Below are 26,508 nucleotides of genomic sequence, written 5' to 3' on the forward strand. Positions count from 1 at the left end.
AAAACTTTTGTGTTTCAATGGACACATTAAAAAGGTTAAAAGACAACCCGCAGAATGGGAGAAAATATTTGCAAATTGTATAACTAATAAGAGACTTGTGTCCAGAATACATAGAGAACTTATACCATGCAACAATAAAAAGACAATCCAATTTTTAAAAATGGGCAAAGGATTTGAATAAACATTTCTCCAAAGAAGATATACAAATGGCCAATAAACACATGAAAAAATGTTCAAAATCATTAGTCATTAAGGAATGCAAATCAATACCACAATGAGATACCACTCCATACCTTCTAGAATGCCTAAAATCAAAAAGACAGATAATAACAAGTAATGATGAGGATGTAGAGAAATTGGAAACCTCATACTCCTGGTGGGAATGTGAAACGATGCAGCCATGTTGGAAAGTGAGCTTGCAGTACCTGGAAATATTAAAACACAGAGTTATGTGGCCTAGCAATTCCAGTTCTAGGTATATAAACAATAGAACCGATGACACATGTTCACACAAAAACCTGCACATGAATGTTCACAGCAGCATTATTCATAATAGTCCCAGAGTGAAAACCCAAATGTTCATGAATTGATGAATGTACAGACAAAATATATTGTATCCTTACAATATAATATTATTTAGCAATAAAATGTAGTGAAGTACCAATAAATGCTACATCATGAATGGAACTTGGAAATATACTAAGTGAAAGAAGCCTGTCACAAATTCCACTTGTTAGATGATTCCATTTATATGAAGTGCCCAGATGGACAACTCCATAGAAAGTACAGTGGTGGCTTTTACGAAATAAGGATGGGGAGAATTGGGAGTGGTTGCTAATGGGTATGGGTTTATATTGGTAATTCAAGCTGCTGTAACAAAATACCAAAAGCTGAGTGACTTAAAAAACAAAAATTTTTTTCTCACAGTGCTGAAGGCTAGGAAGTCCAAAATCAAGGGGCCAACTGATTTGATTACTGGTGAGGGCTCTCTTCCTAGCTTGCAGATGGCCGCCTTCTCACTGCATGCTCACATAGCCTTTCCTCAGTGGTGCCTGTGCATGGAAAGAGAGAGAAAGATCTCACTCTCTTCCTCTTCTTATAAGGCTTCCAGTCCTATGGGATTAGGACTCCACTCTTATGATCTCATTTAATCTTATTACCTCCTAAAAATGCTAGCTTCAAATAATATCACACTGTGGATTAGGGCTTCAAAATGTGAAATTTGGGGAGATGTAAGTATTCAGCATTTGCATATTTGCAAATAACTCTGTTATTTGTATGATTATTTGCATAACAGGATTTGTTTTGGGTGGTGCTAAAGATTTTTAAAAATTAGATAGTGGTAATACTTGCACAACATAGTAAATATCTAAAAATCACTTAATTATATACTTTGAATGGTAAATTTTAGGGTATAGGAATTTTACCCCAATAAAGCTATTATTAAACAAATAAAAAACAAACAAGACCATCTTGAAACAAATAGTTCTTTCTATATTGTATATTATTGAGGGTGGTGGGTCCACAGGTTTATACAAATAGCAGCTTTTTGCAAAACTGTCCCTCCCTTCCAATAGTAAAAGGCAATCATTCTGGACTTTTTTGTTGTTTCTTTTTATGATGGGGGAGTTATCCATAAAGCTTAAGATGCTTTATGAGTAGACTTGTTGTTTGTTCATTTTATTATAATCCCTTTGACATTTCTGCTAAAGAATACTTGCTCCAGGGCAAGTGTGTAGGTTCAGTATTTTTAGCTTCTAATGACCTCAGAGTTGTTCCTTATGCTTCTAGGTTCCACGCTTGTGTATGTGTTAGCCATGGAGACTGGCCATGTATACACACTTTCAAGGAATTACCTCAGAAGGAAACACTTGAGCAGCAATCGTCAGATGGGAGTGGGAGCATTTAACATGTTGCTATTGGGATAAATGTTGGATTCCTCATTACTGGACATCCTCTTTGAACATTTGCATGCTTCCCATATGCCTGATATACTTGAGCCTTGAAAATATCTTTGGTTTGTTTTGGGCTTGTTCTATAGGTCATCGTTAGATCAGCAGGTGCATGTATTAATAAATCCCAACCAATTTATTATGCATCTGCATTTCTGACTCATATAGATGACGTAAGTATGCACAGGCTTTCCTGAACACTCATACCCTTGCTCTGATGAGTCTTCTAACTCCATGCTTGGGGACTTATTCAAAAAATGATATCTTCATAGATAAAGAATAACTTGATTTATTTCATTACCTACTAGTAGCTAATGTCTGTAAATAAATTTAGACTAAACTGATCATTTCTGCATCTAGTTAGGGTTTCCTAAGATTTCACATACTGTGGTTTTGTCTCATATTACACTGGATTTGGGAGGTCTTCCTAGAAGGAATAATGCTTAAATGCAGTTTTGAGGGAGAATATGCCTGGAGATTTCCAGGCCGAACAGTAAGTGGAGGCCACTCTAGGAAGAGGAAATTGCATGTGCATGTAAAGTTTGGAGACAGTAAAGGGCATAAATGGAAATCAAAGAAGGCATTAGAGGAATCACGCAGATTCCATTGGAAGGGCCAACAAGAGTCATGGCAAAAAAGTACTTGACTTTGCCCAAATAATAGACACTCTGCTTTGAAATCAATGGAGTACCATTTGAGGATTTTTAACTGGAAAATGACATAATTAAGGGATTTTTCCCTCTGTTAAGTGTAATTTTGCTTTCAGAGTCCACCTTAATGACATATGGACTGGGTGAGGATTACACTGAAGGTGGACGAATACGAAGGCTACAGACATTATGAGGAGAGTTCTCTTAATTCAAGTGAAAGGCAATGAGAACAATAGTGAGGACATGGGAAGTGGAATGGAAATTATTCAGTGTGTTCAAGAAATAGGAGTAGAATCAACTGGGCCACAGAAGCAAATGAAAGAGAAGAAAGAATTAAGTGTAATTTCCAGAGGTCTGCCAATCAGGAAGCTGAATAAAAAAAGAGTGTTTGGGGAGAAAGTAAGTTCAGTTGTTGATATGTTGTATCCAAAGTGTTCAGTAGGCAGTTGGAGACATAATTCTGAGCTTTAGTAACATGTCTCATTAGAAATATGTATTTGACTTGGGTGCGGTTGCTCTCAGCACTTTAGGAGGCTGAGGTGGGAGGACTGCTTGAGCTTAGGAGTTCGAGATCAGCCTGGGAAATACAGTGAGACCTTGTCTCTGCCAAAAATTCAAAAACATCAGCCAGGTATGGTGGTGCCTACCTGTAGTCCCAGCTACTTGGGAGCCTGAGGCAGGAAGATCGCTTGAGCCTGGAAGCCCAAGGCTGCAGTGAGCCATGATCATGCCACAGCATTTCAGCCTGGGCGACAGAGCAAGACTCTGTCTCAAAAAATAAAATATAAATATATATTCAAGACCTGTTCACATATTTAAGATATTGGAGTAAATGAAGAATCCCAGGGAATGTTAATAGGTGAGACCTAGGAAAGGGGAAGAGAGATGAGAGAAAAGCCAAAGGAGGCTGAAAAAGTATTGTCAGAAATGTCGAAAACAAAAGGAGACAGCATAGAATAGAAGCAAGAGAGAGTGGTGCCCTCAAAGCCAAGAGAACAGAGAGTGCCAAGCGGAGACAATGAGTGTAACCTGCTCTATCAGGAAATGGAGGGCTCAGTCAGATAAGGAAGTAAATACAGTAGACAGGAAGTGAAGGGAATGGTTTTGCTTGGTTGGTCAGTTTGTTCTTTGAAGAGACTTTTGTATATGCATAGGCTGAAAGGAAGAGATAAGAGAGGTTAAAGACAGTATCTAGTTGAGAAGAAAAGATGAAAAAATAGCATATCCTTAAAGAGCAATACAAAATAAGTCAATATACAACAAATGCTTTATGGACTGTGTTGATGTGGAAGATTATGATGACCTCCAATGATTAAAAGTTTCAGGAAGGCACAAAGCATAGGCAACCCTACTGAAGATGGACTGTACACCTCTTCATTTCTATCTCCAAATGAAGTGGCTTTGGAGGTAGTCATGCTGTGTCTTTCTTGGGTTGATTCTCCATTCTTATTTACAGTCATGTTGATGTGATAATAGTATTACCTAAGAGGAAGGCTTACTGTAAGGAAAAAATAGTTTAGAGCAACTAGAAGAGTGCCAGTTAGCACTTGAAGTACATTGGGCTGCTTTTTTTATTGCCAGGTTTCCAACCAATAAGACATTGGTTGTAAGCCAGTCAAGTTCACAGCAAGACCACCATCTCCCCTCCATTTTCCACCAGTATTTCTATGATGAATTGTATGTCTGGGCAATGTGGAGGTGCTCTCCTCAAGGCTATTTTAAGAATTGTTCTTATAACATGGTTCATCAGGTATTAAACTACATAGAATAAATATAAGGAATTTTTCTTGCATGAAGTTTTTTCTCTAGCGGCTGTCAGCTTGGTGAAGAACATCATAAATCACCCTGACAGCTGTAGTGGCTGGTCCAGAGTAGTTCTGCCAAAATGGAGAGTTAGAAATTCACAGAATATTGTCTCATTTCTACTCCTTGCACTAATTGTACCCAGACTGGTTAATGACATATATCCAAGGAATAGCAAAGTAAGGAAATCGAGGTTATGCTGACAAAGATATAGAATCCATTTCTGAATGCTGATGGGGCTAGGAAAGCTAATGTAATGGGAGGTGCTAATATGATAAAAACAGTCAAATGATCAAAAATAGTTCCTACTAAATAGCATTGATATAACACATTATAGAACATGTTCATACACCATAATTCTTATGTTTTGTGTATTAAATCTGCATCAGGTATTTTTCCCTGTGATACAAAATGAGAAACTGAAGACTACTCAGGTTTCCTCAGGCAACGAGTGGGCCCAGACTAGACACCAGTCTTCTTCCCCAATCCCATCTCCCTGCTTTGGACCACATTATAACTATTGCTTTCTTGATTTGTCTCCAAAAAGAACACTCTTTTCTGATGGTTTCTGCCAGAGTATAAATGTGGTCCTTCCTTCATTGAAATACTAATAATAGCTCACATTTACTTGGAACTTAAATTATACCATGCTTTGCTCTAAGGTCTTTATATTAAATCTCTGAGGTAAGTACTATGATAATTCCTATACTAGGAATGATAAATCTGAGGCATTGAAAGGTTAAGAAACTGTCTTGAGGTCACATACCTAGTAAGTGGTGGAGGTGATGAATGCCAAGCCCTGTGCCAAATGCTTTTACATGGATTATTTCATTTAATTTTGACCAAAATCCACATTACTACGCTGCTAGGTATTCACATTCTCCCTGTTTTTCGTAGGTGCAAAAGATGTAGTTTAGAGATATGTATTATAATAAAACCTGAATCAGGTCACTTATGTGTTAGTATAAAACAAGTTTCTGTCCACCTGGAGCTAATAATGAAACCTAAACAGGCAACTTAAATAGTATAATAAAGACATTAGGGATTCTACATAATGAATGACTGAGATCATTGTATCTGACACATTTAACTTCTGAAATATTTCATTCAGATTTTATTTTGGAAGCAATTTCTCAATGAAACAATTCCTTCATTGCTAACATACTATATGGATTATTCTTTGTGTTTTCGTTTTGTTTTTTTTGAGGCAGGGTCTGGCTCTGTTGCCCAGGTTGGAGTGCAGTGGCACAATCTCAGCTCGATGCAGCCTCCACCTCCCAGGCTTAGGTCATCCTCTACCCCTAGCCTCCCAAGTAGCTGGTACTACAGGCATGCACCACCACACTGGCTAATTTTTGTATTTTTAGTGGAGATGGGGTTTTGCCATGTTGACTGGGCTGGTCTTAAACTCCTGGGCTCAAATGATTCACCTGCTTCAGCCTCCCAAAGTACTGGGATTACAGGTGTGAGCCACTGTGGCCGATGTGCATGGCTTATTCTTGATAAGCTAGTTTTATAAACTCCAGTTGTATTGCTGAAAGATAAGACCATATAGATGACCAATCCTGGCTTTTACTGCTATATTCAGCAGATTCTTACCTTCTGCCTCTGATATGAAGACTGCTAGTTATTCTTCATAGTCTGTTGTGGGCTTGAAAATCAGTCAAACATTTCAAAATTGTGGTTAAAGACAAAATAGGCACTTATAAACCTCAGGAACATACACATAAATAGAATATATTTTTTAAACCTACAATTAACTACTAGTAAAATTATAAACAAGATGTCTCCAGAAGACAAGAGCAAATTTAAAATGTATTTATACTAATAGAAGAGAGAGAAAGTAGGGAAATCAAAATATCAGAAATTGTTCATTCATTTAATATTTATTTGTTGAGTGTCTCCAATGAGACAATCACTCTTATGGTGGCAAACACACAAATAATTCAACACTTGAAAGTGGATTGAATTTCCTAATGAAAGGCATAATATTCATGTTGTAATAAAAATAAAATCCAATTATATTCTTTCCACCAAAGACACACACAAAGCAAAATAGCTTGGGTACATTGGAAATTAAAGGAAAGCTGAGAAATTCCCAAGCAAAGGCTAAGAAAAAGAGAGTCAGAGTGGAAATGTCAGACTTAAAGGAGAAAAGTCACAGAATAAGAATAATAGGGTAACTTTATACTGATAAAAATTATACTTTTTATATCAGGTATATGAGTCATAAACCATTATATATCAAATAATACTTTATCAAGAAGCATACATGAAACACAGTTGTATTCTTCCTCCTTACCCTTAGAGGTTTTCATCAAGAATTGACTGCATTACACATTCCCATAAGATTATAATAATAAAGCTGAAAAACATTGTAGTCGTTATAGTGTCATGGTGCAACACCTTACCCACGTGACCATGGTGATGCTGGTAAAAATAAACCTACTGCACTGCCAGTTGTGTAAAAGCACAGCATATACAATTATATACAATACATAATACTTGATAATGATACTAATTACATCACTGGTTTACATATTTGCTATATTATATTTTAATCTTTATTTTAGAGATGGCAGCTCCATGCATGCTTTTGCTGCTGAAGACCCAGTAGGACAAGATGTGGAGGTGGAGGTAGAAAACAGTGATACTGGTGATCCTGACTCTGAGTAGACTTTGGCTAATGTGTGTGTTTGTGTCCCAGTCTTTAACAAAAAAAAAAAATTTTAAGTAAATAAATTTTTAAATAGAAAAATATGTAGAACAAGGATAAAAAGAAGTATTTTCCACAACTATACCATGTGTTTTTGTTTTAAGCTAAGTGTTATTACAAAAAAGTCAAAAATTAAAAAAATAAATAAATAAGTAGCCCCAATGCCCATGAGTCAATGAGTGGATAAAGAAATTGTGGTTATATATATACACCATGGAATACTATTCAGTCATAAAAAGGAATGAAATAATGGCATTCACAGCAACCTAGATGGAATTGGAGACCATTATTCTAAGTGAGGTTAGCTCAGGAATGGAAAACCAAACATCATATGTTCTCACTCGTAAGTGGGAGCTAAGCTATGAGGATGCAAATGCATAAGAATGATATAATGGGCTTTACGGATTTGGGGGAAGGGTGGGGGAGGGTGATGGATAAAATACTATAAACTGAGTTCGGTGTATACTGCTCGTGTGATGGGTGTGCCAAAATCTCACAAATCACCAGTAAAGAACTTACTCATGCAACCAAACACCACCCATTCCCCAAAAACCAGCAGAAATTAGGAAGAGAGCAGCGGATCTCCCAGCACAGTGCTTGAGCTCTGCTAAGGGCATACTGACTCCTGTAGTGGGTCCCTGATCCCCATGCCTCCTGACAGGGAGACTCCTCCCAGCAGAAGTCAACAGCCACCTCATACAGGAGAGCTCTGGCTGGCATCTGATGGGTGCCTCTCTGGGACAAAGCTTCCAAAGGAAGGAGCAGGCAGCAATCTTTGCTGTTCTGCAGCCGCCACTGGTAATACCCAGGCAAACAGAGTCTGGAGTGGAGCCCCAGCAAACTCCAGCAGACCTGCAGAAGAGGGACCTGACTATTAGGAGGAAAACTAACAAACAGAAAGCAATAGCATCAACATCAACAAAAAGGATGACCACACAAAACTGCCATCCAAAGGTCACCAGCAGCAAAGACCAAAGGTAGATAAGTCCAAAAAGATGAAAAACCAGTGCAAAAAGTCTGAAAATTCCAAAAACCAGAATGCCTCTTCTCCTCCAAAGAATCACAACTCCTCAACAGCAAGGGAACAAAATTGGATGGAAAAGGAGTTTGATGAATTGACAGAAGTAGGCTTCAGAAGGTGGATAATAATAAATCCCTCTGAGCTAAAAGAGCATGTTCTAACCCAATATGAGGAAGCTAAGAACCTTCATAAAAGGTTAGAGGAATTGCTAACTAGGATAGCTGGTTTAGAGAAGAACATAAATGACCTGATGGAGCTGAAAAACACAGCACAAGAGCTTCATGAAGCATACACAAGTATCAATAGCTGAATTGATCAAGTGGAAGAAAGGATATCAGAGATTGAAGATCAAATTAATGAATTAAAGTGTGAAGACAAGATTAGAGAGTAAACAATGAAAAGGAATGAGCAAAGACTCCAAGAAATATGGGACTATGTAAAAAGACCAAACCTACATTTGATTGATGTACCTGAAAGTGACAGAGAGAAGGGAACCCAGTTGGAAAATACTCTTCAGGGTATTATCAAGGAGAACTTTCCCAACATAGCAAGACAGGCCAACATTCAAATTCAGGAAACACACAGAACACCACAAAGATACTCCTTGAGAAGAGCAACCCCAAGACACATAATCATCAGATTCATTAAGGTTGAAATGAAAGAAAAAATGTTAAGGTCAGCCAGAGAGAAAGGTCGGGTTACCCACAAAGGGAAGCCCATCAGACTAACAACGGATCTCTCCGAAGAAATCCTACCAGCCAGAAGAGAGTGAGGGCCAATATTCAACATTCTTAAAGAAAAGAATTTTCAACCCAGAATTTCATATCCAGCCAAACTAAGCTTCATAAATGAAGGAGAAATAAAATCTTTTCCACGCAAACAAATGCTGAGGGATTTTGTCACCATCAGGCCTGCCTCACAAGAGCTCCTAAAGGAAGCACTAAATGTGGAAAAGCAAAACTGTTACCAGCCACTGCAAAAACAAACCAAAATGTAAAGACCATTGACACTATGAAGAAACTGCATTAACTAACGGGCAAAATAACCAGCTAGCATGATAATGACAGGATCAAATTCACACATAACAATATTAACCTTAAATGTAAATGGACTAAATGCCCCAATTAAAAGACACAGACTGGCATATTGGATAGAGTCAAGACCCACTGGCGTGCTGTATTCAGGAGACCCATCTCACATGCAAAGACACACATAGGCTCAAAATAAAGGGATGGAGGAAGATTTGCCAAGCAAACGGAAAGCAAAAAAAAAGCAGCGGTTGCAGTTCCAGTCTCTGATAAAACAGATTTTAAACCAACAAAGATCAAAAAAGACAAGGAAGGGCATTACATAATGGTAAAGGGATCAATACAACAAGAACAGCTAATTATGTTAAATACATATGCACCCAATACAGGAGCACGCAGATTCATAAAGCAAGTTCTTAGAGACCTACAAAGAGACTTAGACTCCCACACAATAATAGTGGGAGACTTTAACACCCCACTGTCAATATTAGACAGATCAATGAGACAGAAAATTAACATGGATATTCAGGATTTCAACTCAGCTCTGGACCAAGTGGACCTAATAGACATCACAGAACTCTCCACTCCAAATAAACAGAATACACATTCTTCTCGGCACCACATAGCACTCATTCTAAATCAACCACATAACTGGGAGTAAAACACTCCTTAGCCAATGAATAAGAACAAAAATAATAATAAACAGTCTCTCAAACCAGAGTGCCATCAAATTAGAACTCAGGATTAAGAAACTCACTCAAAACCATACAACTACATGGAAACCGAACAACCTGTTCCTAAATGACTACTGGGTAAATTATGAAAATAAGACAGAAATCAGTAAGTTCTTTGAAACCAATGAGAAGCAAGACACAATGTACCAGAATCTCTGGGACAGAGCTAAAGCAGTGTTTAGAGGGGAATTTATAGCACTAAATGCCCACAGAAGAAAGTGGGAAAGATCTAAAATCGACACCCTAACATCACAATTAAAAGAACTAGGCATGGTGTAGTGGCTCACGCCTGTAATCCCAGCACTTTGGGAGGCCAAGGCGGGTGGATCGTGAGATCAGGAGATGAAGACCATCCTGGCTAACATGGTGAAACCCCGTCTCTACTAAAAATACAAAAAAATTAGCCAGGCGAGGTGGTGGGCGCCTGTAGTCCCAGCTACTCGGGATGCTGAGGCAGGAGAATGGCATGAACCCACGAGGCAGAGCTTGTGGTGAGCCGAGATGGTGCCACTGCACTCCAGTCTGGGCGACAGAGCAAGACTACTTCTCAAAATAAATAAATAAATAAATAACTGGAGAAGCAAGAGAAAACAAATTCAAAATCTAGCAGAATACAAGAAATAACTAAAATTAGAGCAGAACTGAAGGAGACAGAGACACGAAAAATCCTTCAAAAAAATCGATGAATCCAGGAGCTGGTTTTTTGAAAAGATTAACAAAATAGATAACCACTAACCAGACTAATAAAGAAGAAAAGAGAGAAGAATCAAATAGACACAATAAAAAAATGATAAAGAGGAGATCACCACTGATCCCACAGAAATACAAACTACCGTCAGAGAATATTATAAACACCTATACGCAAATAAACTAGATATTCTAGAAGCAGTGGGTAAATTCCTGGACACGTATGTCCTCTCAAGACTAAACCAGGAAGAAGTCAAATCCCTGAAGATACCAATAACAAGTTCTGAAATTGAGGCAGTAATTAATAGCTTCCAACCAAAAAAAGCCTAGGACCAGATGGATTCACAGCCGAATTCTACCAGAGGTACAAAGAGGAGCTGGTACCATTCCTTCTGAAACTATTACAAACAATTGAAAACGAGGGACTCCTCCCTAACTCATTTTATGAGGCCAGCATCATCCTGATACCAAAACCTGGCAGAGACACAACAAAACAAGAAAATTTCAGGCCAATATCCCTGATGAACATTGATGCGAAAATCCTCAATAAAATACTTGCAAACCAAATCCAGCAGCATATTAAAAAGCTTATCCACCACAATCAAGTAGGCTTCATTCCTGGGATGCAAGTCTGGTTCACTATACACAAATCAATAAACGTAATCCATCACATTAACAGAACTAATGACAAAAACCACATGATTATCTCAATAGATGCAGAAAAAACCTCCAATAAAATTCAATATCCCTTCATGCTAAAAACACTCAATAAACTAGGTATTGATGGAACGTATCTCAAAATAATAAGAGCTATTTGTGACAAACCCACAGCCAATATCATACTGAATGGGCAAAACTGGAAGCATTCCCTTTGAAAACTGGCACAAAACAAGGATGCCCTCTCTCACCACTCCTATTCAACATAGTATTGGAAGTTCTGGCCAGGACAATCCGGCAAGAGGGAGAAATAAAGGGTATTCAAATAGGGAGAGAGGAAGTCAAATTGTCTCTGTTTGCAGATGTCATGATTGTATATTTAGAAAACCCCATTGTCTCAGCCCAAAAACTCCTTAAGCTGATGAGCAACTTCACCAAAGTCTCAGGATACAAAATCAATGTGCAAAAATCACAAGCATTCCTGTACACCAATAATAGGAAAACAGAGAGCCAAATCATGAGCAAACTCCCATTCACAATTGTTACAAAGAGAATAAAACACTCAGGAATACAACTTACAAGGGATGTGAAGGACTTCTTCAAGGAGAACTACATACCACTGCTCAAGGAAATAAGAGAGGACACAAACAAATGGAAAAATACTACATGCTCATGGATAGGAAGAATCAGTATCGTGAAAATGACCATACTGCCCAAAGTAATTTATAGATTCAATGCCATATTTTTACTGTATCTTTTCTATATTTACTCAAATATGTGTTGAAATTGCCTACAGTATTTGATATGGTTTGGCTGTGTCCTCACCCAAATCTCTTTTTGAATTCCCACATGCTGTGGGAGGGATGGGGTGGGAGTTAATTCAATAATGGGGGCAGGTCTTTCCCATGCTGTTCTCAAGATAGTGAGTAAGTCTCAAGAGATCTGATGGTTTTATAAGGGAGAGTTTCCCTACACGAACTCTCCCTTTGCCTTCCACCATCCATGTAAGACATTACGTTGCTCCTCCTTGCCTCCTGCCATGATTGTGAGGCCTCCCCAACCACATGCAACTGTGAGTCAATTAAGCCTGTTTCCTTTCTAAATTACCCAGTCTCAGGCATGTCTTTATCAGCAACATGAAAATGGACTAATACAGTATTCAATACAGTAACATGCTATATAGATTTCTAGCCTAGAAATAGTAGGCTATACCATACATCCCAAGTGTGTGGTAGGCTACACCATCTAGGTTTGGAATACAATCTATGATCACACAACAGTAAAACTGCTAAAGAATGCATTTCTCAGAAGCAAGGCATTACTAAAGTTGTAAGAGGGAAATCTGCCTCAAGGCAGTATTAGTGAGTGAGGGAGAGTCAGGGCAGGGTTCTATATGACAGACAACACCCAGGAAAAACTGAATGAACTTTAGGATACATCTAAAGAGATTTATATCTAGGCAACCAACCCACAGTCAGACTGTCCAAAGACAAAGAGAATATCTTGAAAGAAGCAAGAGAAAAGCATCTCTTCAGGGACAAGGGATCCCTAATGAGATCCCCAGCTGAGTCCTGAGTCCTGAGCAAAGTTTTGTATACAATTGAAATTAAGTATTAATTCAAACTAATTGTCTTAAGTTAAAATGTTAACTGTAGTCCTCAGCACAACCACTAAGAAAGTAAATTTAAAATATAGAGCAAAAGAAATAAGATAATTAATAGGGTATATCAGAAAATACCTATTTAACACAAAAGAATGCAGTAATGAAAGAATAGATGAACAAAAAAGACATAGAAAATAAATTTTAAAGTAGTAGATGTAAAACCTATCTTATCAATAATTGTATCAAATATAATTCATTTAAATTTTCATTAAATGCCTGTGAAAATATATAAGTTAAGTTTGAGTAGTTAACTCTTTGGAGAAGCGCTCTCATCAGTCTAATACAGCCTATTACATTTGCCTGAGAAACAATCAGTGGCAAAAACATACTTGTCTTGAGGCAGAAGAATCTCTTCAGGAAGAGTTTCCAGCCTTTCCATGAGGTCCCCTCCCAAGTAGGGACACCCAGTGTTTGTTCAAAACAGGGCTTAGACTGCCATTTCCTTTCCAACAGAGTACTCTTTGAAGCCACCAGAGTTTCTTCATCAATATCTTTTATGCTGTCTCCATATGAAGGTTGCAGCTCTGAGTAAACTGTATAGCAGGAAGCAAAGGAGAGCTGGCACTTTGGTATGTGGCCTCTTGGGAAGTGTAGCCCTAACATGTGGAGGATGGCAGTTGTAGGTGGAGGTGGGGTCAGTGTAGAAAATGCATCATGGGACTGCAACATGGTAGACAATCATTGTTTTTGACAACTGTGCCCCTGTTTCCTTTTGGAAAATTACCTTCCCCCATCATGTGGAGTCTGGGACAGTCAATCAAAGAATCCTGCCCTCTCCTTAGCCAATGATGCCAATCACTCTCATTCTCAAAGCTGATTCATCCCATGGGCAGCAAGTATAAGTACACTTGTCACTGACAGCTGCTACTGACATCTCCACATCTGCTGGCTCCTGGCTTTTCTGAGCCCAGTTCTCCTTGCTAAACTTACCTATATTTAAATTTTTGGTATTTGCTTCATCATGGATTCTTTTCACATTCATTTAAAACACGAACTATTGCATTAAAACATTATTTATCTTGATTCGTGAGCTTTTTGATGTCACTTAAATTTGGCATCTGAGGAAACTGCTTCACTTGCCTCATCATGTTCCTGGCCTATCTCTAGCCTTTGATCCTGTAAATGAACTCTATTTTGCTTTAAATAATCAAAACTGTAACCTAAAGAACCTGGCTTATTCAAGGAAAAGAAGAATGAAAATCTAATATCAAAAGAAAAATGCTGCTGCTCACTTGGCAATCTCAAGAAGAAAACTAGAAAAACTAATAAGGTCTCTTAGTAAGGTGGCTGGTCCCAAAATATACAAATATTATGACTTTAATATAAGAAATATGAAATATCCCAATTAAATGCAATGAAAAAGTATACCATTTACTTTAGACATACATATATGTAACCTAGAAATTAAATTAACAAAAAATTGCAGGCCCTGTATGAGAAAAATTATAATACTTTATTGAGGTACGTAGCACAGGCCTAAATAGATGGTGAGATTCAATCCAGGAACCCATATTCCTGGGTTGGAGCATTCAATATTATAAAAATGTCTGTTTTTCTAAAGATTTAATGTTTGATTTTTATGCAGTTCTAATCAAAACCTCTTACAATATTTTAATTGGCCAACTTATCCTAAAATTAATCTAGAAAAATAAACTTCTGAGAGCCAGGAAGCTTTAAAAGGATGATTCGCTCTGTCAGATTATAAAGTAAATTATAAAACTATAAGATTTTAGAGTATTTAACAGGTAACTTTCATCCTAGAACAGATCAATGAAACAGATCAAATAATCTTTTTGAAATAAACTACTGTAGAGATATGAGAAATTAGTATAAATTAAATTAGGAATTGCAATTCAGTTGCAAATGATGGATTAATTAATGTATGCTATTGTGACAGTTAGGTAGCCATTTAGAAGAAAATTAAAATTTCTAGGTTACTCATGCACCAAAATAAATCCCAGAAGAATTGAAGTGTTAAAAGTGAATGCTCATACACATATGCATTGTTGACTACTTAAACAAGGGTTGCTCTTTCAAAATAAGATAATAAAGTCAGAAAATTGTGGAAAACATTGGCCTATTTAATTATAAGAAAATAGAAAATATCAATTATCTAATTAATTAAAATGATGTGAAAACACTAAATAATCCATTAAACAGAGAGGGGAAATAATGAAAGAATTTGACAAAGTTCTCTCCTTGAAAAGAATATCAGCCTAAGCAGTTTTAGGACTTTGTTCTATCAAACTTTAAATAACTGATAATAAATAGATAATAATTTACCTTTAAGTAGATGCCTGGATAGAAAAATAACTTGAATTTTAAAAAGAAAGAAAATAAAGAAAAGAATGAATGTCAAATTTGACATGTCTTTAAGATAATGATATATAAAAGTCATCTTTTAATAGTATTTCATCCCAAGCGAAATGTTTAAATTATGATGCTTCCACCTATAAGTCAATATTGACAGAGTTTGAGAGAGAAAATTATGATAATCTTAGTAAATACTAAAAAGTGTATTTGATAAATTTCCAGTAAAAGCTTTCATTGTGTGAGGAAGAAAGAAAGATTCCCTAAAATGAATAAATACAATGTGATAACAACTGTTAATTTCCCCAGTATCTATTCTCCCTCCCTTCCATGGTGGGAAGATTTTTAGCCAAACATAAGATTAAAAATCTCATTTGTTGCTCAACAGAAAACCACGTTTGTTAGCCTCCCTTGCACAGAAGTGTTCCCATGAAATTAGATTCTGTTCAATAGGACGTGAGTGTAAGTGATGATTGCAAATTCTGGGCTGTGCCCTTAAAAAGAAGGATTGTACCCTCCCTTTTGTATTTCTTTCTTCCTAATGACTGAAACACAGAAATGATGGTAGTAGCTGGAATGGCCCTATCAGGTCATGAAATAGAAGCTCTGTATTTTCTAAGACAGAGCAGCAAGACAGAAAGATACTGAGACCCTGATAATGGCATAGGTAAGCTACTAGACCACCCAGCAGTGCTTACTCCCAGACTGTTCATGTGAAACACTATTATTTGGGATTTTTCTATTATAGCAATTACATCTATATCCTAATATATATAATTACCAGAAATCTAAAGCAAGCATTATCATAGTATTTGTTTATAATCTTCCTTGAAGCATCAATAAAAGCAAAGTTGCCTGCTATTGCTATTACAAATTGACATTATACTAGCAAACTAGCCAATGAAACAAGAAAATGAAAAGAATGAGAAGGCAAGTAAAGGAACTAATTTAACATTACATTCAAATATATGATGATCTATCAAAATTTTGAAAGAATCAACTGAAAAATTATTAGTTGTCTCTCTCCAAATCCAAAGCTAGGTCCATGTCGAAGTGTCAATGCACAAAAAATATGCAAATTTTAAAAGACATGAAAAAATAAGACGTAATTCATTATCACTATAGAACTTTAAAATACCTAGAAATAAAACTAATGAGAAGTATGCAAGACCTATACGAAGAGAAATATGAAACTTTATTGTGGGAACTTGAAGATGACCCGACTAGTGCAAAGACATACTATGTGCCTTGATGGAAAGACAATATTATAAAGAGGTCAATTTTCCCCAAAACAACATAAAATACAGAACACTCCTAATCAAAATCCCAAAAGAAATATTTTTACAGGAGCTCTATGAGCCAATTATACAGTTCATTTGAAAGAGAAAAAACAAAAGGTTGGCTGTGAAATTTTTGAAAAATTATAGTTAAAATAGATTTTCCCTACCAGTTATCAGAGTCATATATAAACAGTAATAAATACAATGTTACATTAGATCTTGGACAAAATAAAGTTCAAGAATATGTACATATGTGCCCACATACACACACACATACACAGTTTTAGGATATGGCCATGAAGATATTTCTAGACAGTAATAGACCATTCATTTATTAGAACTGGGACAACAGTATACTCCATAGGAAAAAAAAAACAACTTAGATGGTTCCCTCCACCATACAGAAAGGTTACATTTTACATAGATTAAAAGTTTAAATGTTGTTAATCTATATTGTTACGGAATAGAAAATTAGAGGAAAATCAGAAGATTTTATCTTTTTAATCATTTTTAATGAAAACTATGCTAGTACCACATAAAAATGAATAACCTCCTAACAAGGAAAGATGGCAAAACATGTTAAAAGAGAAGGAAGAGCTTGAGAGAAAACATTTGCACAGCATATAGCAGACAAAGGCTGAATATATACAATATATAAAGATATAAAGTAAAGTAGGCTCAACTTAAAATTAAGAAATGAATATGAAGAGGCAATTCAAAGAAGAAGTACACATGGTCACAAACGTTGGAAAATATGTTTCACTTCATTGTAATTAGGGAAATACAAATTAAAACAGCATTGAGATTGTATTTTTCACCAGATTGGCAAATATTTTTAATTTTCATAGCATCCAGTGTGAGAAAACAGAAACTTCTCATTCACTGTTAATAGAAGTGTAAATTGGTGCAGCCTTACTTAAGGACAACTTGGCAGGAACTATCAAAATTGAAATTATGAATACCCTTTCATCCACATTCCAGGAGCTTATCTTAGAGAAATACTTGCAAATAAGTGTAAAGGTATCTTCACAAATTTTTGATACCATTTTTTATCATAGTAAAAATTTTAAATTGACCTAAATGTCTGCCAGAGGGGAATTTACTGGCGTAGTTTTTTTTTTTCTTTTTTAACCCATTTTTAAAAAATGAGAATACCTGTAATCCCAGCACTTTGGGAGGCCGAGGCGGGCGGATCACAAGGTCAGGAGATCGAGACCATCCTGGCTAACACGGTGAAACCCCGACTCTACTAAAAATACAAAAAATTAGCCGGGCGTGGTGGCGGGCGCCTGTAGTCCCAGCTACTCAGGAGGCTGAGGCAGGAGAATGGCATGAACCCAAGGGCAGAGCTTGCAGTGAGCCGAGATCGTGCCACTGCCCTCCAGCCTGGGTGAGAGTGTGAGAATCCCTCTCAAAGAAAAAAAAAATGAGAATAAAGTCATGTATCTATGCACTTAAAAACAATAAGCAAGACAAGGTGATAATGTTAATAGAAAAAAAAAGAATCTGTGATGTGACAGTCTGTGTGTTTTTTAATGGTGTACTAGTTCACGTTAAGTTCCTAAATTGAATGAAATTCCTAAGTTAAAATGTTATAAGGAATTCTAGAAACTTAATTATAAAGTTCACTTTGAATGTAAGTAGCAACAATGGTTAAATAAGTTACAGTACTTCTACTAAGTACAATATGCTGATATATCAGTAATTGTTATTACTGGTAACAATTTTGTACTGAAATAAATGCCTGCACAAGATATTAAATGAAAACATAGAGAAAGGCCCTTCTCTATATGATACAGTCTCAACTATGTTGCGTTAAAATACACATAATGACTCTAAACAAATACACCAAAATCATTAAGTGATTTTATATGAATGAATTTTGGGTGGTCTACCCTGTTTTCAAACGTTTTCCTCCATTTTCCAAACTTTTTAAAAGAAAGGTTTGTGAAAACAAAACTTTATTTTATAAAGCTGTTTGGAAAAGCTTGATGGCACATTCTGCAACATAAGCTGCCCAGGCACAGGACTCTGGGGATGCTAATTAGAAAATGATGAGTTAATTAAAGTTGTGTGCTTAGTCTCTATGGCAAGGATTTCCTTTAATCCAACAGTGGTTTTCTCTCCATTTGCAGAATGTGGTTTCTGGATGAAAAACTGAGAACAGACTGACCCTCTGGCCACAGCTACTCACGTCAGGGACGCACAGTTGCAGGTGCATGCTGTTTGGTTTAGTTTGCCAAGTCAAAATAGTTGTGTTTCCTGCTGTGGTGAGAGTTTCCAACTTCAGACGGGGCAAGAGAAATTCTAAACAGTTTGCCCTTTGCAGATGTATTGAAATAGTACTGAAATTTACTGGTTTTCCCTCATGTTTTTTCCATGCTTTTATCACTACCCTGAAAATAAACAAGGAGAAAAGGCGAGCATACCAAATGTGTTCTCAGTTGTTGAGCAAAAGGAGGTTTTCCTGAGTAGTATGACTGCTCCAGTGCTCCTGGCTTGACATGAGAGCAAACAGAGAGAAATATAAAAGCCACGCTTTTCCCCTCCAGAACACAACTTTATTACAGGGACTTGAATAAGACAGTAGGACTTGTACCAAAGCCACCATACAGGAATTAGGGACACTGTCTCACAGGGAGCTGCAGGAAGCCCGGAAACCTTGGGACATAATCCCCTCCCAACTCCTTAGGGGCTTTAGACAACCACTTTGTTCTCTGGTTCAGTTTCCTCTCTCCCAGTCCCCACCAAGGTGTTTGAGCATTAATTAGCTACTGCTAATTAGGGCCACACAGCTGAAAAGTACCATTGTATATGGCAGTAGAGAGAAGAATCCCTTCATTATCTCTTACTGAGGCTTCCATTCAGGATCACAAAACACACCCTGAGACTATCCCCTCATTGGCATAGCATTCTCAAATCAGACTCCACAATCATGCACATCTCGGCCACACACCCTGCACTGTGGCTTTTGTCACCCACAGTCAGAAGAGTCTAGGACACAGAGGTAAGCAAGAGGATCTCCAAATCAGCCCAGAATAATTTGGGGGAAACAATTCTAAACAAGTGCATCTTTCAATGTTGGACTTTAGCTCTCAATAAAACTTTCTCAACAGCCTCCTGCTCTTGGAGTGGGACCAACGTAGGGCCATTTTTGGAGTAGAAAGGGTATCCATTTTGGGAATCGAAAGCAGGGCCGGCTGGTGCAGTGGTTCATGGCCATAATTCCAACACTTTGGGAGGCCTAGGCAGGCAGATCACCTGAGGTCATGAGTTCGAGACCAGTCTGACCAACATGGTGAAACGCCGTCTCTACTAAAAATACAAAAAATTAGCTGGGCATGGTGGCAGGCACCTGTTATTCCAGCTACTCTGGAGGGTGAGGCAGGAGAATCGCTTGAACCTGGGAGGCAGAGGTTGCAGTGAGCTGATAGCTCCAGCTTCAGTGACAAGAGTGAGACTCTGTTTAAAAAAAAAAAAAAAAAAAAAAGAAAAGAAAAAGGAGGGCCATTTTTGAAAATAAAGCTTGGAAGACTACAGATTGTTTGGAAGACTCCACTAACAATCAGCCTTACGGTCTTCCCAAGGTGCTGGAGAGCTGTCGCTAGATTCCTGGTCATGTTATTTTCCAAGTGCCCAAACCTGATTTATTACAACAAACAGGAAACAGTGGCTGAAATGACTTCAATAATAATGATAATAAAAGAACACAGTAAGGAAGAAAACAGAGATTCCCTCTCTTGGAATACGATCTAAACCCTTGGGTTTGTCATTTAGGAAACAATCACCATTCCAGACCCTCAGGTTTTAAAGCCTATGTTGACCAAGAGAGGGAGGTAGGGGCAGATTAAGTGCCACAGATCTGCCAATTAGGGAACGCCCTGCATGCGGACATGTGCGTTTCTTGTTCTTGCATCAGAGCTGCTCATAGAAAGACTTTTGCCTAATAGAGTGGCTGTGATTTTCCATGTCACATTGCTGTTTCCAGCCCTGGAATTTGGTGACAATGAAAGGCTCTCAGGATCAAAATAATAACTAATTTAGCCATCCTCATAAACCACAGTCCCTAGGCGCCACCAGCAAACAGCTCTTTGGACCCAGAACAATATACAAACTCCAGCTTTAGCACCATGTGGTCGGAACTTAAAGTGTACTCGCTAGCCATGGTTCTAAGAGCAGTATAAATTCCTGTAATCTGTTGCACAGTCAGATTGGCCGTCTTTTGGTGGTCAGTGGTGGGAGTACACATCATACCATAATAGTAGTCTTGGGATCAACTAACCAGTAACCCAGACCCTGGGGAAAAGTGAGCCAGTGCATCTGAGGAGCTGAGTATGGGCCACTGCAGGGCCCAATGCTGGGGAATGGAGAACAAGTGGAAAGAATGGATGTGGGCTCCTGCTTTCAAATAACTTACAGCCATGCTAGAAAGATGTGGTTCATACATAAAATTAAATATAAATCATAAAGTGATATGTGACTAAACATAAATGCTAATTGTATAATTTAGGTTGAATGCAATATAGAAAATAGGTCACCACATTGTTTCCACTGTGATGCTCAAGATGATAATATATGATGATGATGATGATAGAAAAAAACTGCACTATTCTACTGTTCACATATTAGCTCACTTAATCGTCAAAGGCACCACTATGAGGCAGCTGTTAGAATCTCCATTTTGCAGATAAGGAAGCAGACCTCCAGAGAAGTTAAATAACTTGCTCACACAGCTAGCAGGTGTAAGTTCAGAGTTTGAACCCAGGCAACCTGGCTTCAGGGATTATATTCTTAACCTCAACGTCTCAATGCTCTACTGTCTCATTGAACGATGAAGGTCAATTATACAAGACACTTGGTCGTGGGCTACACTTCACTGAGGCTCATAGATTGTAAGGTACATGGAAATTTCTATAATATTGTATTTAATATTTTATTATTAAGTACATTTTATTGTATTTTTATAATTCTAGAATATTTTTTCTTTCCCTTCCCCCTCACTTAAAAAAAAGTAAGATATTACTCACATACCATAAAATTTACCCTTTTAAAGTGTACAGTTCAGGCCAGGGGTGTTGGCTCATGCCTGTAATCTCAGCACTTTGGGAGGCTGAGGGAGGCAGATCACTTAAGGTCAGGAGTTCAAGATCAGTCTGGGTTACATGGCGAAACCTCATCTCTACTAAAAATACAAAAATTAGCCAGATGTAGTGGTGCACACCTGTAGTCCCAGCTACTCGGGAGGCTGAAGCACGAGGATTATTTGAACCCGGGAGGCGGATGTTGCAGTGAGCCGAGATTGCACCACTGCACCCCAGCCTGGGCGACAGAATGAGACTCTGTCTCAAAAAAAAGAAAATTAAATGAAGCATCCCGTTCAGCAGTTTTTAATATACTCACAAGCTTGTGCAACTATTATCACTATCAAATGTCAGGCTATTTGTATTACCCTAAAAAGAAGTCCTGTACCTATTAACAATCACTCCCCATAGCCCCATCCCATCCAGCCCTAGGCAACCAGTAATCTACTTTTTATCTGTATAGATTTATCTATTACAGATATTTTATATAAATGGAATCATACAAAATATCGTCTTTTGTGTCTCACTTCTTTCACTTGGCATAATGTTTTCAAGGTTCATCCATGTTGTAGCTTGAATCAGTGCTTCGTTTTTTAAATTACAGAATAATAGTCCATTGCCTGGTTATATTACAATTTGTTTATCCATTCACCCATTGTTGGACATTTGGTTTGTTTCTACTTTGAGGCTATTATGAATAATGCTATGAGTATTTGTATACAAGTTGTTAAGTGAACATATGTTTTCAATTCTCTCCGATATGTACCTACAAATAGAATTCTGGGTCATAGGATAACTCCGTTTAATTTTATGGGGGAGAGCAATTTTTTAAAAGGTAACTTTTGAGATGTTCAAATTCACTTTTTGCAAGTAAATGATGCACAAACTTTGATATTTCCGAATTATTTCAAATGACTTGCTAAACACTATGCAAGTGCTTGCAATGCACTGGTTCAAAGAAGAAAAGGCCCACAGGAGAGCAGAATAGGCAAGGAGAAGTGTTCCTATGAACGCTGTTCATTTCTCAGCAGAAGCGCTGGCATGCAGATCCCACAGAACTGAGCAAAAACAGCTGCTTGTGCTCTTTCTTTGGTAAGGAATACCAAGGAGGCTGGAATGTCTGAACTGACTTGTTGTTAGACAGCTTTGTTAAAAGCCTCTGTGGATTTCATACCACCCTAAGGAGTTGTGCTTTCCATCTTTTTATCTTGATTTAAACTGAACAAAACACAGAGGCAAAAGGAGTGTAGAGGCCTGGAGTTTTCTATTATCAGGAATAGTTTTGCCCATTGTTTGTGTTCAAAGATGAATTCCTTTCCATAGGCTAGCTTGAATATTTTCTTGTTGGAAGTTTTATAATAAAAACGTAACAGTGATCCCTCTATCCTTATATAAATGGCATGAATGATCATCTGCCTTTGTAAAACAATCTGAAATCATTTCATCAATTGAACAAGCTGAGCATGGTGGAAGGGAAGTGGCATCCCATGAACTCACAGTTGCTGAGGACAACAATCACTCTCTCCTTGCTGCCCTCCTCAATTCTTTCTTTAAATACGGTGCATCCTCAGAGGGATAAATTTGGGGATCCCTTGGCATATTTATTCCACTGGGATGAAAGGGGCTGAATTTACCCATTGTCAGATTATTATTTGTTTTCCGCAAACTCTGCTGCTACCAGAAATCTGCATCATGTGAGCGGAGAGAAGAGAAGATTCCTTGTGCAATATGTTTTCCTTATTAGCTGTCTGCCAGGGCTATTACAGAGAGAGAAGACGGAAAACCTCAATCTACAACCATATGTCCAATGCGTGTCCTTCTCTTTGACTCCCAGGGAAGATTCTCTTTTTAATTTCCAAACTGGACTTTGATTCATCTTATTCTCTTGACCATCAGTACTATAACTTATTAACTTCACAGAGTCTTTTAAGGTACCTGCTTTGGAAATAAGAGGCTAATGGTAATAATGGGGGAGATTTTAGTTTTGGAGTCAGGGAGAACTAGATTTGGAACCTGACTAATTCAATAGCTATGCTCATGTGCACACACACACACACACACACACGCACACATATATATGTGTACACATCTTTGGGAAAGTTGGTTAACCTCTCTGAATTTGGATTAAATGAAACAATGTATGTTAAACTCCTTTAACAGTGCTTGGCATATAGTAAAAGCTCAATAAATGGGAGATCCTCCTTACCATCTTACAACCGTGTGATAAGTGCAGTAACAATGATATGGACAAGTTGCTGAGGTGACACAGAGGAGGGGTCAATCAACCAGCTTCTTTCATTTTCTCACAGCCTTTTTGCCTTCCTTTCATTCCTTCTCCTGAGATAGGGCTTTTGTGCCTGTGCCACTGCAGATACTGGTCTTAAGTATCATCTTACCCCTCTCCTTTAACAAATCTGATCTGATGTTAACAGCTCTCCAGCTTCACAATTAGCACCGCCAACTCGCCCAGCGGTGATGAGAATGAAGCCACAGCTGTCGAAGGCTGTATTCACTCTGGGGCTATTCTCAGTGTCAAAGAAGAGGTCCCTTAGTCTCTCCCTGCTGGCATTAGGCATTAGCTATGTCGGCTCACCCTCTCCCACTGCCGGCTCCAGTGCCCGTGGCACTGGCTCACTGGGTACAGCCTACATTAGCTCATGGTCTGTGGCAGAGCCGCAGTTGCAGCTCATCTGATTGATTTGCTTCTGAGCGCTAGAAAGCTCAACTAGCTCAGCAGCTCTTTATGACATCTGGCACATACAGCAAATTCCTTCCAGCTCAGCTCGTGGAGCTGGGCTCTGTCCTGCCTTAAAACCAGCCCCGGCTCCTCAATTACCTTCTGCCCTTATTCATGCCCTGCCAATTCCTCTTTGCTGGAATCTGAATGAAGCCACTGCATATGCCAAGGCTGAGAATCGCTTGAGAGGACTTATGGGCCTTTTCCTTGAAGGAAAAGATGGCACTTGGAACTTGGCCGGTGGAAGCATCATTCAGCTATGATTCATTACAGGTGAGAGAAAGAGGATAGGAATCTTCAGAAGAAATCTTCCCATAAGTCTGATATTTCTGGAAAAGGAGACAGCGCTGTCTGCTCTTTGTGACTTAGATTGGTCCAGTGCCGAAATCACGAGTCCACAGAGTATGTCTGAAGGGAGATGGTTCTCAATGCACCTGCTGGGAAAATGCACTCACCCTCAAATGACTGAGGCCATTGCTTCCTTGCCTTTTAAGATCTCATCCCAGAAGAGATTCTTCTCACTCTCTTTCAGTCCTGAACTCAGAGGATTGTGCTGCTTAGGGAAGCCACCTCATTGAGACAACTCATTTTCCCTTCTCTCTAATAGAGGTTACTGCCACAAGCTGAACACAGTGAAAAATAAACCGTGAACTTGAAGAGGGAGGAGGGAAGGTGGAGGTGTTTATCTCAAACTTAAGAGAAGTTCTGCAAAAGGTGTTTTTTAGTTTGCCCTGTTTAATTTCTTTAATCTCTGGTCTTTCTGTGGTTTTGCTGTATGCTTGCCTAGACACGTCACATCCACCAGCCTTATAAATAGAAAAGTCTCTGACCTCACAAGAAGAGGGAGATCTCCCTGAAAATAATCTCCAAAGGGTTGGTCTGGAGCAGGAAATGGGAGTGAAAGGCACATCTGTAGGAGGGGTTCCACTTACTCAACTCGGAATATGCTCGCCCTCTCCTCCTCTTTGATGATAGGAAGGGCACACACTCCAAGCTCCATTTCCTCACTGTCCCAGGTGAAATTATCCCTGGAGAGAGGGATAACCTTAACTATTAAAAAGACGTATGCTTGATTCAATGTTCCAAATAATATTCAGCACAAACGAATCTCTGGACACCTGAGCCATCATAGACCATGAGATCTGAAAGAGGATGAGGAAGAGTACCATCCAAGGAACCGGCTCTCATCACAAATTCTGCAGACTCAGACACCTCTCAATAGCATGTCTCTAACAACCCCGCCCCCCGCTTCAGAGCCACACTTCTGGAAATCAACTCATAGTTCACCCCCTGTTCAAGTTCTGGTCTAGAAATGGAAACCTCTTGTAAGATGTCATAGATCTTTTGGCTGAATCATAAGCAGAAGTTCTTGTCTATCCCTTAGACTTAGGATGACCTGGTTAGTATGGTTTGATGGGACAAAGCTTGAATACCATGACCAGAAGCATTTCTGTGTTCTCCTGTCTAAGGTGGGTAGGATCCCTAGTATGTTATCCCATCAGTTTTACTCAAGTGATTTGAAATCCAAATGGATGATGTGGGTGGCTCTGTGGATGAAAAGCAATGTCAAATGAGAGACTCTCGAGAAAGGTGGGTGGTAGTTGTGGAAATTCAGTCCAACAGGTGATCTAGGGATAAGGGACTCAAAACTATGACATTGTCCCTGTCCTTGAGATATTAACAATCCAGTAGGTGGGGCAGACAACAGACAAATAAACAATTACAGTAGAGTGTGACACACACATTGGTCCGAGCAAGGTGGATAAGCACTAAAATGAAGAGGAGGTTAATTCTTTCCTGAGATGACAGCGTCAGGGTCAGGGAAGATAGACCAGAGGAGGTGACTCTATGAGGCAGGAATAATTTTTATTCTCATTTGAAAGAAGTAAGGGCCAGAGGGGGTTGCTCACACCTGTAATCCCAGAAATTTGGGAGGCTGAGGCAGGAAGATCACTTGAGGTCAGGATTTCCAGACAAAACTGGGCAATGTAGTGAGACCATATCACTACAAAAAATTTTAAAAGTTCATCCAGGCATGGAAAAATGTACCTGTAGTCTTAGCTACTCAGGAGTTGAGGCAGGAGGATCTCTTGAGTCTGGGAAATCGAGCCTGCAGTGAGCTATAATGATGCAATTGCATTCCAGCCTAGGTGACAGAATGAGATCCTGTCTCAAACAAAACAAAACAA

The 26,508-nt window shown here is 38.4% G+C and overlaps 1 long non-coding RNA gene across 1 annotated transcript in view; it reads right to left on the reverse strand.

Moving 5' to 3' along the window:
• The window catches only part of LOC126940986 (uncharacterized), a 29,707-nt gene extending 5,548 nt beyond the window's left edge, over positions 1-24,159 (reverse strand). The window contains exons 1-2 of the long non-coding RNA XR_007721028.1: positions 23,789-24,159; positions 365-425 (exon numbers count right to left, since the gene is read on the reverse strand). This is a non-coding gene — a long non-coding RNA (uncharacterized LOC126940986). The remainder of the gene's footprint in view (positions 1-364; positions 426-23,788) is intronic.
• Positions 24,160-26,508: the final 2,349 nt, after the last annotated feature.

This window comes from Macaca thibetana, chromosome 18 (genome assembly GCF_024542745.1).
Source record: "Macaca thibetana thibetana isolate TM-01 chromosome 18, ASM2454274v1, whole genome shotgun sequence".
In the NCBI taxonomy this organism is placed as follows: domain Eukaryota; kingdom Metazoa; phylum Chordata; class Mammalia; order Primates; family Cercopithecidae; genus Macaca; species Macaca thibetana.